General features: G+C 39.4%; 1 non-coding gene across 1 annotated transcript; it reads left to right on the forward strand.

The window, feature by feature from the left end:
- The first annotated feature begins 11,966 nt into the window (after positions 1-11,966).
- Positions 11,967-12,130, forward strand: LOC137231416 (U1 spliceosomal RNA). Its single transcript, XR_010946535.1, has one exon. It is a non-coding gene; the product is annotated as a U1 spliceosomal RNA (small nuclear RNA).
- The last annotated feature ends 242 nt before the right edge of the window (positions 12,131-12,372 follow it).

Consider the following 12,372-nt stretch of genomic DNA (forward strand, 5'->3'; position numbering starts at 1 on the left):
TAGAAATTTTAAAAGACTTAATTATTTACTGGTTACATGATCTTAAAAGATTTTCTCAAATTATCATATTTTATTTTTTTATTAGTAAAAATAAGATGTAAAAAATATGTTTCATAGAGTTTTATTGAGGAATAATGAATGTAAATCTCCTAATACTGCTGCATGTGGCTCACAGTGGCTGCTAAAATACCACTGCTAATGGATTTCTACTAACTATTAATTATCATTTTGTGCCTATCACCCCACATGCATGCACGTACGTATCATCTTCTATCATGTTGGCTCATGCAGTGCTAGATAACAAGCACGTACTTAGCTTATATTTGTGAATGAATGAATACCTACCTTTAAAAACTTCATCCTCCCTAAATGTCTAATCCTAGATCCTGGTCATATAGCCATATATATTTTGATATCCCAAGCACTCTAGCACAGATTCTACTTCAAAGGCACTTAACAAATGTTGGTAAATGAACATCTGTCTAATCTGGTTCACATGACTGACCCATGATGTAGGATTCTTACAGGTCTATACTAGATTTGTGAGGGCCACAAGGAAGGCAAAAGTTTCTGAGTAGATGCTTCTAACATCCTCAGAGAAGAGTTCCCCTGAATCCTCATGAGAATGTGCAAATTCAACATTCTACTCCCAAGAACACTTTGGCCTACAGAGGAAAGCCACCACTAGCTCTGTAAGTTTGGTTCTTCCTGTTTCTAAGCATAACACCTTAAGTCACTCAGTCTCTGGGAACCTCAAAAATCTTGTGATAAATAGGACTAAAACTTCCGCCAGGTCCTGTTTTTCTTGTAAGAATAGAATGCAAATCTTTCCATTAGAATATCTTACATACTCTCGAGCATTGTGCTTGTAAGCAAAGTTTTGCAAAGTCTTTGCTTTCTGTGGCAGGTCAGACCAGGTCTCTACTCATCCTGAATATCCAATAATCCCATTTTCACAAAATGTCTAATAATAACAATCATAGTAATAATAACTAAAACATCTATAGTATTTACTATGGACCAGGAACGATTAGGTGCATTACACGTATTAATGCATTTCATCATTAAAACCATCCAACACACCAAACAGACCAAAGCACAGAAAGATGAAGTGATTTGCCAGAGTACACAGCCAGTAAGTGGAAACTGACATTCTAAACCAGACCGTTTGATTCCAAAAGTACTGCACTAGTTTATGTATAGAGAAGCATGAAACAGTGAGTTTTTAGAAATCCAGAGAGGTAATAACTGGACGACCCATGCTGAGCCATAATTAAGTGGTTGAAGGTGCAACAAATCTGAGTGAGCTGGCGGCTCCATAGAAGCAAAGAGTCAAGTGAAGCTGGGGTTACTTGTGAGGTGTAATTGTAAGAGGGGTAGTTTTGCCTTGGTAGAAGTAAAACTTCGAAGAATGTCTGAGTCCTTACTAACTGCTGAGTAAGGACCGGGAAATGCTTCATCTTGGTCAAGATTTGGTTGTGAGGCATGAGATAATGAGAATAGATACAGGGGGAATGCTTAAGGAAGAAGATACATTTGAATGCATACATTGTGTGAGTGTCTCTGTTGTGACAAGTCAGCACATCAGAAACATCACTTTTCTTCTTAACTTCAAAAACCTCTGTTAAAAATGGCTTTATTCTAGTTAACAAAGAAATGACTAAAGCCCAGTGGTTAAAGGGCTTTGCAAGTTCACGTGTCTGTGTTCTGTTCTCTTCCATCTGAACCACATTGAGATATTAGAGACTGTTTTCTGCCCCTTTCCTAGAGGCTTTCTTCTAGTTCATTCACTGTAGGGGGGTGGGCTGTATTTGCAAAGCTTGGGAGGGGAGTGGTTAGAGACCATAAGGTCTGTGGCTAAGAGATAAGACTCCAAGTCCTAGAAGGGGCTAAAAGTTTGGGCCTGTGTCTCTGGGCTCGGATAACTGCCCCACCTTAACCCTCCCAACCCTGCATGCACAGGAACTCCTGCTTGGGCCTGGATAGGGGTTAGTCATTGGTGAAGAATTATTTTCCTGAATTTTTTGGGGACCCAGAGGAACACCCTGATTTCCCGTCTTCTTTTAACATCTGACCCACAGAAAGACCTTCCCTTGACTCTTTTCTGATCTTCATTTCAATTTTCTGGCCCTTTCTCCTTTGTCTTCTATAATCCTTTCACTCATTTTCCTTTCCCTTTATTCCATTGACCTTTCACTGCCCACCTGAGGCTTGCTCTGTCCTCTTCACTCACTGTTTATCTTGCCCACTTGGGCTCATCTCTAAGGCACCTAATCTTTAGCACAAGCACAAAAGCTGGACAAGCAACGCATGCCCCTTAGGAGCTCTTGTGTTATCAACTGGCCCACAACATGATTCTCCACGGGTGGTTGATTGATTCTAAGCGCCCCTCTAACTATCTCCTAGCAGTGCTTCAACTTGTATGTTTCCCAGAGCAGGTGATGGTTCTGGGCCTCCCCTCTCCAGCCTCCATTCATGTCTCTGTGGCCACAATCAGACTCCTCAGATCCCCCAGAGAGGCAGGCAGAGGTCCTCTATGAATGGTTAGGGACATAAACTTTGTCCTGTCTTAAAGCCAGCATATATATATATATATATATATGTATATATATATGTATTTACATCTTTATTGGAGTATAATTGCTTTACAGTGGTGTGTTGGTTTCTGCTTTATAACAAAGTGAATCAGTTATACATATACATATGTCCCCATATCTCCTCCCTCTTGCGTCTCCCTCCGTCCCACCCTCCCTATCCCACCCCTCCAGGCGATCACAAAGCACTGAGCTGATCTCCCTGTGCTATGCGGCTGCTTCCCACTAGCTATCTACCTTACATTTGGTAGTGTATATATGTCCATGCCTCTCTCTCGCTTTGTCACAGCTTACCCTTCCCCCTCCCCATATCCTCAAGTCCAGTCTCTACTAGGTCTGTGTCTCTATTCCTGTCTTACCCCAAGTTTCTTCATGACATTTTTTTCCTTAAATTCCGTATATATGGGTTAGCATACAGTATTTGTCTTTCTCTTTCTGACTTACTTCACTCTGTATGACAGACTCTAGGTCCACCCACCTCATTACAAATAGCTCAATTTCGTTTCTTTTTATGGCTGAGTAATATTCCCTTGTATATATGTGCCACATCTTCTTTATCCATTCATCCGATGATGGACACGTAGATTGCTTCCATCTCCGGGCTATTGTAAATAGAGCTGCAATGAACATTTTGGTACATGTCTCTGTTTGAATTATGGTTTTCTCAGGGTATATGCCCAGTAGTGGGATTGCTGGGTCATATGGCAAGCCAGCATATATTGAGCACCTATGTTTTGCTAGAGAATGTTGATTTAAGTGGAGGTGATGCCTGGACCATAGCCCCTGCCCTCCAAGGTTATTGGTAAAGAATTTTTTAAAACGCCGTATAATGTAAACGTATCAGTTTGTACTAAATAAAATCAGGTGTGTTTTATTGCAATGTTAAGTCTCACCAGGGCCTCAGTGCACCTGGAATTGTGTGACGCTAGTAGTCAGAGTCACACCCAGAGCCCTCTCAGGGCAACAAGATGACATGTGTATCTCACTAATGTGTTAATTTATGAATATGCTTTATGGAAGGACTGATTTAGGGTAGTAAAAGCATATCTACATCTTAGAGGAAAAGATGGTTGCTGACTGGCTGTTATTCTACTCTATCTAAATGCACCTCTTCACAGTATTTTCTAGCACATGTTTACCTCAGGGGAGGAGGGATAAGTAACTTCAACGACTCATTGCCAGGCTGGAACTAGCAACACCCAGCTTTCAAATGCTCTGTTTATGGGCAAAGAATTTGACAATTATTTAACAACTCTGATTTACAAATGAAAAGTGATAGTTTTCAACATTTCATAATTTAAACATGGTAATGAAGATGTAATTTTTCTTTCCTTTCCTTTTATATTTGCCTGAAATCTGAAAAAAAAATATTTTTACCACTACATTTCACAAACATCTTACTAAACCTCTTAAAATCTCCGTTCCCTGGGTCTTGTCCTCTTCCCCTTATTTCATGGTGGTTTGTAGGCATGGGCATGGGTGTGTGTGAGTCTGTGCATGGGCGAGTGCATATGTGTAGGTGCGGGTGTCCCCAGAAACACTCTCTAGCCATGTGATCTTCTCCAGGCCTCACCTCAGTCTTCAGTTTCCAGTTTCTCCATCTGCGAAACAAGGTTACTGGATCTTCTCTCTCTGTCTCTGTCTCTCCCTCTTAATTAGCATACTGTAAAATGGACTTGTTCAGGATGCAGAGCATTTCCAACATCCTAAAATAACTTCTTCTCACTGTGTTTTATAGTTACACATTCCATGCCTAACCCCTGACCATCACATTTGTCTTTTCAAAAACATCATATAACAAAAATTGTATGATGTGTAATTTTTTAAGATTAACTTCTCTCACTTAGCATAATGGCTTTGAAATTCATCTAAGATGTGTGTTTTTCAATAGTTTATTCCCTTTTCATTGTTGAGTAGTATTTCTCATATGGATGTTCCGTTACATGGATATTAACTATTTTTCTACCGTTTCTTAATAATTTTCAATTGGCTGGTGTTAACCTCCACTTATGTTCCACTTTGACCACCCTTTCCATGTCCATTCCTAAGCCATTTCCATCAGCCAGAAATCTCCCACATCCAAATCTTAAATGCCAGATCCTCCTATCTTTTTACCTCTCTTTCTCACGTACCTTGTAGCAATCACGTGAGTCTTGTTGTCTTTATATTATATGTATAATTTTCCTCCTTTCTTTATTTTCTGTCCATATTGTGGATACTCCTTCATGAGACCTCTTCCCCAACCACTCCTGTTATCTGACTTCTTACTGATTCCCCTTATAGCATTCACTAGCCTTGACTTCTCTGATAGCCCACCCAAGCCTCTTGGCATGATTATCAAACGTTATCACTGTTGAACAGCTGGATCCAAAGGTATTGTTGACAGATGGGGCAAGGGAACAAAACTAGCAAAATGAATTGTAATAAGGATAAACATAGGTACTGCATTTAAAATTAAGATTCAACTCCATAACTGTAAGTGGGAAATACAGGTATTTTTTAAGGTGGCTTAAAAGCTTAGGTGTAGAACCTGGATGCTCACACGAGTTCAGGGTGTAATAATAATAGAATAAAGTCAGTTATGTGGACCTATCTTACTGTTGCTACTCAATGCCCTGAGAGCTTCAAACTTTTATCTAATCGATCCTCCTACAAATTCTTCGAGTTACTTTTCATTAAAACTCCTAATATACAGATGAAAAGACTGAGACTTAGGTGGGTTTCTTACGTAGGTTAAGTATTTTATCCAAAATCATACATTGTGGAACTTAATAAGATATATTCATAAAAAAAGAGTTTGTGATGCAAGTGAGGTGTTTTGGTCAGATGAACATAAGTAGAATATTCTGTCCATCTGTCACACGTTAAAAGGAACCTTGCGTACCTGCTGAAGACTTGAGTGAGGGGTACATAGCTCAAGCTGTCATATCTGAAAGATGTATGAGGGTGAGTGACCCTAAGAAGAAGGAGAAGGAGGCTGGCAAGGCTATGTTTATGAGAGTATATGTAAGACCCACATTATGCTTGTCTGTGTGAAGGGGCTATATTTATGAATAGTGTGTGTGTAAAAGTGTGCAGGTTTGTTCCTAAGTCCTCTGGTGTGCCTAGAGAGATCAACTTCCTCTGGCTCACAGGTGTCTATTCCTCTATTATATCTGTATGCCTGGGTATATCTACTTCCCTGAATCTCAGTGGTAAGTTTGTATCATACTGAATATCTAATAAATACCTGAGGGATCATTTAAAATTTATCCATTCACCAAAATTCATTAAGTGTCTAAACTGCACCGGGTCCTACAATAGGTACTGGAGAAACAAAGGTAAATAAAATATCCCTAATTATCCCTTTAGGGCTGTGTAGCCTAGTTAGGGAGAAAGAAATGCAAATACAGAATTGAAATATGTCAAAATAAATTATAAGAAATACAGCATATTTATCAGAAGCTTCTGGGATCATAGAAAAGATGGTCAGCTCTCACTGCCAGGGGCAGATAAGAAAGAGCTAACTGATAAGAAGTGACTTTAAAAGAGAAAATGTACCAGGAATTCTCTTTCCATATTTCCTCATCATGTTGTCATGGTGAAACAGATGAATACAACAAATAAATTTTAAAAGGTAATATATATGCTGGTTAGATGTTTTAGCCTAAATCTGTCCTTGAGTGCTGAAAATGCGTCCATTAATCTGTTATTAAATATGAATAGAGGTAGGAATCTATTCATACAAAAGTACTGGAGAGAGGAAAACAAGAGTGACAAAGACCTAATCGTAGATAGAAACTGAGAAGGGATTAGAAGAACTGAAGTTTAAGGTAAAGAAAATGAGTGGGTAGATAACATATCTTTATAAAAGTGGCATTTTGAGGAAAAAATAGTAATCCTTATTCTGAGTTCCTTTATATAAAATAACTAAAATCTATTGTGGGAAGTTATAAGGAAGTACATTTTTAGATCAATATAGGAAAGACATTTCAACTATCAGAGTTGTACACTAATGGAACAGGCTATCTCACAGATTGCCCACTATGATAAATATCTGAGAAAAAGCAGCAGATTTATTTAGTATAATTTTAAATATCCAGGCAAAATGCAGAGGACTGTACAAAGCTCTAAATTTTCTATGAACTCTGAGATTCTCAAATCCTTCACTACTTAACTTACTTGCAAAACTTTTATACATTAGCATATGTCATACTCCTATCAGAAATCTCTGTACATTACTGGGAATTTCCCTTTGGACTTTGTTCTTTCTGCTTCTTTGAGAAATAGATTTTGTTTTTGATTTACCTGATAAAATCACATCCATTTTCAAAGGTTTACCTCAAATAAATAAGCATAATATGTTCTCTACTCTTTTATATTTTTAAAATTATTTATATATTTATTTATTTTTATTGGAGTATAATTACTTTACAATGTTGTGTTAGTTTCTGCTGTACAATGAAGTGAACCAGCTATATGCATACATATATCCCCTCCCACTTGGATCTGCCTCCCACCTCCTTCCCCCAACCTCAATCCCACCCATCTAGGTCATCACAGAGCACGGAGCTGAGCTCCCTGTGCTATATAGCAGATTCCCACTAGCTATCTATTTTACCCTTGGTAGTGTATATATGTCAATCCTAATCTCCCAATTCATCCCACCCTCCCCTTCCCCCGCTGTGTTCACATGTCTGTTCTCTACTCTTTTAAATTTGCGCTGAACTTTGTTTCTAAGGAAGAAACTTTGTTCTTCCTTGTAACATATATATACTCCAAGTGATCGATACATAAAGTACTTATCCATAACAACTAGGACCTAGTCTTCTAAATACTTCTAGAATAAAACCACGTCTTAGCATATGCGAGAAGAGAGGTTTATCTCACATCCACCCATGAGTCAATCAATAGAGTGGTGTGTCTGTCCATGGGCACATGGTTCCCAAAAGCTCTGAGTCAGAGTTCTCCTGGGCATTCTGCTAGTCACCACATGGATATAGAATGCATGGCCTCTCTTGAATAAATGCTACGTTTGCCATGCCTTTCTGTGGAAGGGAGTAACCTTCTCTACCCCTTTTCAGAGAAAGACTGATGTAAACCCTTGATGATATAATTCCGTTCTTTTATTTTCACTTCTACCCATACGTGATCCTCATGTCTTTGCTCCAACTCCCCATACCCTCAACATACACAAGCAGGATGATTCAAAGATAATACACTACTAGTAATAGTAAAAATAATATAATTATTCTGGCTGACTCTATGTACAAAGCACTGCTCATATGTTAACACATTATTAACTCTGTGAGTCAGGGGCTATTTTAACCTCCTTTCTACAGATGAGAAGCACAGAGACACAGAGTAATATCCCAAGATCAAGCTTCTAGTAAATAGCGGAGGGAAAATATCAATGCAACTGTTCTGCTCCAGAATATATGCTTTTTTTAGAAAAATTAATTAATTAATTAATTTATTTATTTATTTTGGCTGTGTTGGGTCTTCATTTCTGTGTGAGGGCTTTCTCTAGTTGCGGCGAGCGGGGGGATGCGTTTTCAGTAAATCAAATAGATTTAAGACACACATCACGGTGTGCGGGCCTCTCACTATCACGGCCTCTCTTGTTGCGGAGCACAGGCTCCAGACGCGCAGGCTCAGTAGCTGTGGCTCATGGGCCCAGTTGCTCCAAGGCATGTGGGATCTTCCCAGACCAGGGCTCGAACCCGTGTCCCCTGCATTGGCAGGCAGATTCTCAACCACTGCACCACCAGGGAAGCCCCAGAATATATGCTTTTAACTACTGTGCAACAATACACATAAGACACCTTTTTCAAAGCCTAAATTATTTGTTCTGGAATAAGATACAGTTTGAGGTGAGAGAAGATAGATTCAACCTGTTTAGTTGTATAATATTTATTATGGAGTCTGGTAATATTTTGGCACTTCAGGTCTTATTCTCACTCCTTAAGCACAATAAATATATGCTTCTTTATGCCTTTGATTTTACAATCAATACTCCTGTTGTTTTTGGACAGAAGGTTTTGAGATAATGCTAAACGCCAGTGACTCGTGTGGCAGAGACAGTACAGATCCTTGAAATCTACATGCTCCTCTATCTGTTCCATCAGCCCTTATGATTAACTTGGCCATGGGACTGGTTCTGGCTAAAGGAATATGAAGGTAATAATGTGTTCCTGGCAAAGAGGCAAAGCCAGGGGTGCCTTCTCATCATGCTCTCTCTCTCTCTCTCTCTCTCTCTCTGTCTCTCCTTCCATATGAGAGGAAGAGAAGGATTCTGAGGTAGAGAATTCAGATGCTGGAACGAGTCCGGATTCCTGTGCCTCTGCTTGGAGGTGAGGACCCAGGAGAACTACCTAATAATTATTATCTGCCTGTGACATAAGCAATAAATAAACCCGAATTGTATGAGAAGCTGCCTAAAGTTAATGAAGCAAATCATGGGTCTGATATCATGCATTTGTATTTGTTTATGCCTTATTTGTTTCCTTTTACTCCAATCCTACTTTCTGTTAACAATGCCATTTAAAATTCTCACCTAAGGGCTTTCCTGGTGGCGCAGTGGTTGAGAGTCCGCCTGCCTGATGCAGGGGACGCGGGTTCATGCCCCGGTCCGGGAAGATCCCACATGCCGCGGAGCGGCTGGGCCCGCGAGCCATGGCCACTGAGACTGCGCGTCCGGAGCCTGTGCTCCGCAGTGGGAGAAGCCACAATAGTGAGAGGCCTGCGTAAACAAAAACAATAAAATTCTCACCTAGGATAAAGAGACTATTGCTTCCAGACCTCCAAAAATGGAAAAGATTTTCTTAGTTCTTTCCCCACATTTGCTCATTTCCTCAAGGTCACCTAAATTGATCATCATTCATGAACTGTAAGGAATCACTGCGCTTTATCTAAATCCATTGTTGCATCCTTATGCATTAGACATTTGAACTTTGACCCAGATTTCTGAATAGATTTAAGACAAAGGCCTCTGCAGTGTTTTACCAGTCACACCCAGAACGACTAACACCAAGAACCTTCTACTTCAATCTCACAGACACATCCCTAGCCCTCCCTGTTTCGATCTCTAATCCCATTTTGTTGTCTCTACATGTCCTCATGGGCAGTGCTGCCATTCTGGCCAACATCAGGAAGGAACCCTTCCTTGATGAGCTTATGTTCCTTTCCATGTGGAATTAAATGCATCTATCTGGTGTTTACCTTCCCCATCCTCCCCACAGTCACGGGTCCTGTGTTTGAATGCCTCAGATCTTATCTTTTAAGCCTATGTCCAATAATGCTTCTTCCTTAGATTATCCCTTATGGAATCCTCTGTACTGACAACCAAATCCTTTGACTACCATGTGGTTATCTGCTACTCCCTGCATTATGCCTCCATCTTTATTACCAGAGTCTCCTGAACTGGTAGTATCAGAATCATGTGTTGTTATGCCCTGCCTATTCTTTTCTACTGTCCTAGATCAAATGGCTTTTCATTTCTTGCTCCCACCATCTCTGTCCTCTTGTCTTCATGACATGATCCACTTAGCCTGTGCTTATGTCTGGACTAATAATCGGTGCGGATTTATGCTAGGGTTGCTCATCATAATATAGGGCCCACTGTCCACTATTCTTCCCTATGCACTGACTGGGAGAAGGATTGTTTCTGGAAAACATTTGTAAGCTTTCTAATTCACTCTGCTTAGCAGTTTCAGCTTAAACCTGTAAGCATAAAGATAAGCTCTTCTCTGATTTAATGTTCCACAGCCGGTTGGACCTCAGTTAAAACCTGAGCAATCATGTGAAAGACTGAGAATGTCAGTGGGAATCACAATGATAAAAAAGACAAAAAATATGTATATATAGATATATATAGTCTTTTAATTAGTGTATTATATTCTCCGACATATATCTGGAAGATTTGTTTAGACAATTAGGCTGCTGCTGTTGCTATGACCATTAGAAGGAAGGAAATACCGATGAAGTTACTAGGCTAAGATGGGTGGAGCCCCCACATGAGGGGACTGTTGAAGGGGGTCTCTTGATTGAAGGTGGGTGCCCCCACCTTGCAGAGAGAAGGTATCTGGATACCTCTCCCAGCTTCCCTTTTCCCCGGTAATGTCTCCTGAGATAATGGCTAATAGTAAAGCAAGGGATACTAAAACATCACCTTGCATTTTCAAAATGTCACAGACCTTCAAAATGTTTTAGATATTAATCTGTCTTTATTTATTCCAGGATTTCAGAAAGGACAATATTACCTTCAATTTAACGTAATGGAAAGAGCTTTTTCAAGAGATACACAAATATTGAATCTCTTTCCTCACCCCTCTGTTCCTCTTTCTCTCTCTCCCTCTCCATCACAGCTTCCCTCACCCCATATATCAGAAGTATATTCCGCAAAGATTCACACCAGACTGCTAAGGCTGCTTTCCTTTAGGGAGAGGAATGAGATTAGGAAGTTAGGGTTGCATAAGAACTTTCAATTTTTAATTTATATGCATTTGTATTGCTAGAGTATTCTATAAATGAAATTATTTTCTAGCTTTACAATGCTTAAATATTTTATTGCATATTCTGAGTTATACTTTACTCACTTGGAAAAGGGGAATAAATGCTTGCTGCATAGTTTATTAAAGACTCAGTGAGATATTGCATGTAAAGTTCAGATCAGTAAATGATATGCTGAAGGTGCTTAAAAAATATATATTAAAAGGTAATATTTATAAGGTTCTTACTTTATGCTAGTCACTATAATAAGTATGTCGATGCATTAGATAATTAAGGTTTAATTTAAACACTAGATGGGAGACACTATTATACCAATTTCATGCTGAAGATCTCTGGACTCATACAAGTTAATTAAATTTTTCAATGTCATATGTATGTTCCAAAGACTGAACTCAAACTGCAGTTTGTCTAATTTTGGATAATGTCCTCCTACACATTACACTCTTCTGATATTTTGAAAATTATTATTCTGTGGTTATTATGAGGATATTAAAACACAAAGAAGGCAGGGTTTACTCCCCCCAAAGCATCTCAAAATTAAGCTAAGCCATTAACAGAGACTTGCAAGGTAGTCTGGAGACCACAGGGGAGCAGCAGAGTTGTACTTCCACTTTAGTTCAACCCTGAACACACATATCAACACAAACACAAACACACACACACGCGCGCACACACACACACACACACACACAAACCTGAGCACTTACATACTATTCTACATGCTAAGCGTTTTGCTTACATTTATGAACGAATGAATATGATAGATGATAGATAGATAGATAGATAGATAGACAGATGATAGATGAATAGATGAATGGGTAGATGAAGTAAATGCTTCCCTTCCTGATTGTCTCCTTACCCTGTTTAAAAAGCCCAGGCCTCATACTAACCTGGCAAGGGAGATACCATGATCACAAAGGTGGTTTTCCGAGGGCAAGGCTTATCCATTGCACTCTGGATGTGCTGACCCCTGCAATTTCCCCAAATATCGGAAACTCGACTGCATAATTTGTGGTAGTGGGGGCAGGACAGGAGGAAAGCCCCAGGTCTCAGATCTGATACACCGGCCTTATTTAATTCATCAGTGCCTAAGTTAAATTCTGATGTCAAAGGAAATCAAAAGGTTTGGGGAAAAAACCCAATTTCTGACCGACAACTCATGCTTCATAGATGATGGAACTAAAAATTTTCAGGAGCGTTTAATAGGTAATGAATGGTATGAGATCACTTGTATGTGGAATCTAAAAAAATAATTCAAATGAGTGTATATGAAAAACAAAAAGAGACT

The sequence above is a fragment of the Pseudorca crassidens genome, chromosome 9 (assembly GCF_039906515.1).
Source record: "Pseudorca crassidens isolate mPseCra1 chromosome 9, mPseCra1.hap1, whole genome shotgun sequence".
Lineage (NCBI taxonomy): Eukaryota > Metazoa > Chordata > Mammalia > Artiodactyla > Delphinidae > Pseudorca > Pseudorca crassidens.